Raw genomic sequence first — 5,293 nt, forward strand, 5'->3', positions numbered from 1 at the left:
ATCTAATCACGCAACATGTTATAACAATTAAGAAGTAGACGTAGTACAGGTCAGTTTTGAACACATATTTCTCTCTATTTTTCGCCATTTTCTATTGATATCAGTTTCTTTTACTTTGGATTTTCATTGTTGAGTGAGGGCTTGGTTATTGGCAGCTTGTGGGAGGTTTGATATTGTGGGTCTTCAAAGATTTAAGTTCAGTACTTTCATCAGTCTTAGAGGAAGATGATAATATGATATACATAAAAATAAAAATAAAAATAAATAAAAAATTTATGATGATAATATGATATACGAGTATTTTCCAAAATTCACCATGATCTGTATTTTAAAGAAAAAAAAAAAACAAATTCACTTAGTGATTGAAATTACTGCTGAGTGCTGACTTTTCTCCACAAAAAAAAAAAAAAAAATATATATATATATATATATATATATATATATATATATATATATATATACACATATAAGGAGTAGTCTTCAATTTGGAAAGTTTTTAAGGAATTCGGTAAAACAATATTATGATAGCATACTTCAATTTGTGTTTTTTTAAGGTTTAGATATAGGTATGGAATGCAATAAATAAGGGATAATTAATGAGATCCTAATCAGAATATCAGCATTAATGAGTGTCTTTTTTGACCGTTGGATCTACTTAAATCCAATGGTTTAGAAAAGATGTAACTCTAAAGAGTTACACCAGGTGTAACTTGAACCTCTCTCTCTCTCTCTCTCTCTATATATATATATATATATATATATATATTATGCATTTTAGTTCATTTGTTTATTACGATGGAATATGGATTATATGTTCTTTAAAAAACATTATGTAGGTTGAGTTACTTTTAGAAGAAGTAAGCAGAGTTATGAAAGTTACATTTTCTTTTAGTAAATAAAACTTTTTGAAATTTGGATAATGGTTAGCTTTTTCTATTGCTCATATCCACTATTAGATAAGTATATGAAACCACTATTATATATTATATATAACCATTATTATGGTTTTTAATGCTTACCCAATTTTTCTATTGATGCAAATAGTAAAGATTAGAAGCTATAAAAACAAAGTTTATTTGCTTATTTAGAAACCAAAAAATAAAAATAAAAATTATACTTTACAAAGCCTTAACCCATGCATCGCACGGGTTTGCGAAAGGGGGCAAAAGAATTTTGAGGCAGGAGGAAAAAATATTAACATTATTGGCCTAATGGATCAGGCTTGTCCATTCATTGAGCACAATCAAACCGACTCAATTTTAAGAGCAAATAGGCCTTATACGTTCCCATATGTGTGATAGGGTCTGATTTACGGTGGATTTCAAGGATAGTTTAAGACGGTCGGGTCTCCAAGAAAATTAGAGGAAAATGAGATTGAGGAGTGAGAAACAAAAGAATTAGAGAGAAAAACACTAAATCTAATCTTATTATTTTCATGTTTGTACAAATTGATCTTCTATATTGATCAACTGTTACCAACTAATTACTAACCATTTAACCAACTCTGGTAGCTCATGTAATTGCTAACAGAAATAAGTCAATAACGACTAAAAATTCACTAAGCACATGGCTGAATTGCAACGGACACGTCTAATTACAATGCTGACTAAGTCTTATTATAATCATACTACAATTCAAGCTACCAAATTAAACTACAGGTACGTTGTACGACAATACAGCAGCTATTGCACCACAATGCAAAAATGCTGTCTTGTTCTGCACTGCTGCTGCCACAGGTTCTTATCAATGTGTTTAAAATTTAATTGCTAAAGTCTCTTACATAATCTTATAAGTATTTTCACTCTTAACTTCTCTGCAAATGCCATGTTAAAGTCTCTCATTATATATTGTTAGATATTGTCATTGCCTATCAAGATTATGAAATCTAGCAAGTTGATGATTCTACACAAAAATAATTAATTATTCACATTCCGGAATGTATACTACTTCATACAATTTCTATACTTTTCATACCAAATGTCCACATTTTCCAACAAACTCCACACTTTGTACATGATGTAAAAAGAGTAAAGTATAAACATTATTGGATGTAAAACAATCAAAACCCTAAACAAAGACAAGCAATATAATAAAGTTTAGTAGCAATATGGAAAATATGGCAGACGTGTTTAACGACTGGCTTGTAGTTAGTACAGGTTCACCGGAGTTGACTACTGGTGGTATAGGTACATGATAAATTGGAGTAGGCATTTGCATCGGAAGAATTGGCACTTTTACCTCAAACATAAGAACTTGAGTTACTTACCTTATGGAGAGCCTCAGATTTCGATCAGGGTGAGCACACCAAAGTCCAACGATCATCAAACGCTCTACCTTCTTTTCATCAAGATCTGTTTGTAACTATCTACCACCGAAAGAAGATCTCCTTTTCCATAAAGATTCCAAATCCACTCTACCAAACCCATGTCAGAATTTGGTATCATTGGATCAATTGACTTTCTTCTAGTAGCAAATTCTAAGGCAACTACCCTAAAACTGTACACATCCGACTCTTTACTAGCCCTACCTGTGCTTATATACTCTGGAGCCAAGTATCCTAAAGTTCCAGCCAATCTAGTTGTCTGGGGACCTAGCTCATGATCTACAAGCCGGGCTAACCCAAAATCACTAAGCTTGACATTGAAACTAGAATCTAGCATGATATTACTTGATTTGATATCCCGATGCACCACACATTGCTCCCATTCTTCATGAAGATAGAACAATGAAGAGGCCAACCCAAGAGATATCTTGTATCTCACTTTCCAAGAAAGAGGACTCATCTTTCCAAAGAGATGAGAATCAAGACTACCATTTGGCATAAACTCGTAAACAAGCAAGAACTCACCTCCATCATGGCACCATCCTATGAGTTGCACCAAGTTCCGGTGCCTCAACTGGCTATAAATTTTCACCTCAGTTATATGTTCTTTCTTTCCTTGTCTAGACCACCTTGAGATTTTTTTCACAGCAACAAGCATGCCCAAGTCGCTTAAGTAACCCTTGTAAACTGAACCAAATCCTCCTTGACCTAATTTCCTCTCATCTGAGAAGTTATTGGTAGCTGAATCAAGGGGTCTGTTTGGATACCGCTTATTTTGCTGAAAACTAAAAACACTGTAGCAAAATATTTTTTAAATGTGTGAATAGTGCCGTGGGACCATTTTTAATGAAAGTTTTATTGAAAAAAGAGGTTTGTGGGTCTCGTAAACAGTGCATGAGACCCACTGAAAAAGCCACCACGCGCTTCAAAAAAAAAAAGGAAACGCAGACGCATCCTTTTCATCAGTACCCAAACGGGTACAAGATCTCCATAAGAAAATCTTCTTGGTCCTGACCCTCTCACAAGGTCATCGTTAAATGATGTGACATTTACTCCTTCTGTAGTAACCTTTTTTCTTTCCTTTCCACATCCACAACATTACAAATACTATAATAATCACCACCGCAACTAATGCAACTGCCAGTCCCACTATTAAGCTTTCATTTTTCGCTACCTTTCCACTTGCTTCTTTTATATCCAAGCTTGAACTAAATTCCCAGGACTGAAGTAAATGACGCTTTACATTCAAACCAGTAGAAGCCAAAAATCCAATAGTGACCCACTCAGGCAGAACCTTCATTAGATCAATTTGACAAGAAAGACTAGTATTCTCTTGAGTATTAAAGGTCTTTCGATAGGTCCAAGAGATGCTCAAATTCTTAGTAGTAGCATTGTAGATTGATAGGGGTAATTTTAATTGGTAAAATAAAAGAAACTGTTTTTCTCTAAGAACCCGTCGGCTCTATTATGCATGCTGACGACTTCACGCAGCATGAAGCCGTCAGTCTCAAATGCTGACGACTTTGCGCAAGGTGAAGCCGTCAGCCTCAAGGCCGACGACTTCATCCCACTACCTAACAGCATCTACGCCTGGACAGGATGAGGAGCTGACTGGGAGATAGTTGAAGGCAAGAAAGGAAGTAGTGATGGGTCTAGCATGACTATACTTGGCCTCCAAGAATATGTATATAAGGAAACACCTTGTGCCCCATGATTAACCTTGATCAAGGGGATCCCTACAAGGAAAGTCTCTCGTGATATACGTGTACTAAAGAGCTTATCTATAAGAAAAGATCCTCTCTATAAGAAAAGATCCTCTCCTCCAAGAAACAGATGTCAACTCTACACTACTATAAAGATCCCAAAACCCTCACAAACCAAGGTACACTTAATTCACCCCAGCTCTGGCACTCTAGAGTTGTGAACAAGAAATATCAAAGGGTATTTGACCAGTACCACACTGGTACCCTTCGTAGGTTCTTCTTCCCTTTGTGTTGTGCAGGTCTTGCTTAGAGCACGTGAGGACCATATAGCTCACTAATGATTTTCGGCATCATCAGTTGGCGCCGTCTATGGGAATGATAGGAAGTAAGCCATACTACCGCTTCTTGGACAAAGAGTTGCATGGTACTTACTCGCTCAATGGCAACCACCGCCAACAACGAAGGGGACGAACTGTGTACCACTGCCCTCGAGAGACAAGTTCAAATGCTCGCTGCAGCTATAGAGCGCCTTACCAAGCAAAACCATGACCTAGAGAAGCAACTGCACCAAAAGAACGAGGTGCTTAACACTTAGAAGGAGGACCAGGAAGGAACCAGCGCCGAGAGGAGGAGCCAAGAGGGGCTGGAAGGCAGCAACGCCCTAGCTAGACAAGAGCGACAAGATACAAGTCGTCCGTCCGCCGCAGATACAACTTCACCATCGCACATAGTCGCCAAGATGCAGATGATGAAGGAACGAATGGACCTCATGATGAACGCCCTCAGAAGACGGGTATCGAACGATCTTGATGAATTGGTCCACCGAACGGACTCGCCCTTCACCGCATCCGTTACCTCATTCCCCCTTCTGCCAAAGTTTCACATACCCCAGGTGGAAACTTACGGCGGTAGCAGGGACCCCCTCAATCACCTGGAGACCTTCAAAACACTGATACACCTACAAGGGATAGCAGATGAAATCATGTGCCGAGCCTTCCCAACTATGCTAAAGAGTCCTGCAGAGGTATGGTTCAGCAAGTTGACGCCGAATTCCATCAACGCCTTTAAGGAGTTAAGCGCTCAGTTTGCATCACACTTCATTAAAGGGCACAGATACAAGAAGACCATGGCTTGCCTAATGAATATCAAAAAACGAGAGGATGAGACATTAAGATCCTACATAGCATGCTTCAACAAAGAGGCACTCTTGATTGACGAAGTCGACAACAAGATACTCGTGGCCACGTTTACCAACGGACTACGGAAA

General features: G+C 37.8%; 1 pseudogene; it reads right to left on the reverse strand.

Annotated features, from left to right (window-relative positions):
* Nucleotides 1-2,067: 2,067 nt before the first annotated feature.
* LOC142632503 (L-type lectin-domain containing receptor kinase IX.1-like) lies at nt 2,068-4,035 on the reverse strand (annotated as a pseudogene).
* Between the last annotated feature and the right edge of the window lie 1,258 nt (nt 4,036-5,293).

This window comes from Castanea sativa, chromosome 4 (assembly GCF_040712315.1).
Source record: "Castanea sativa cultivar Marrone di Chiusa Pesio chromosome 4, ASM4071231v1".
NCBI lineage: Eukaryota > Viridiplantae > Streptophyta > Magnoliopsida > Fagales > Fagaceae > Castanea > Castanea sativa.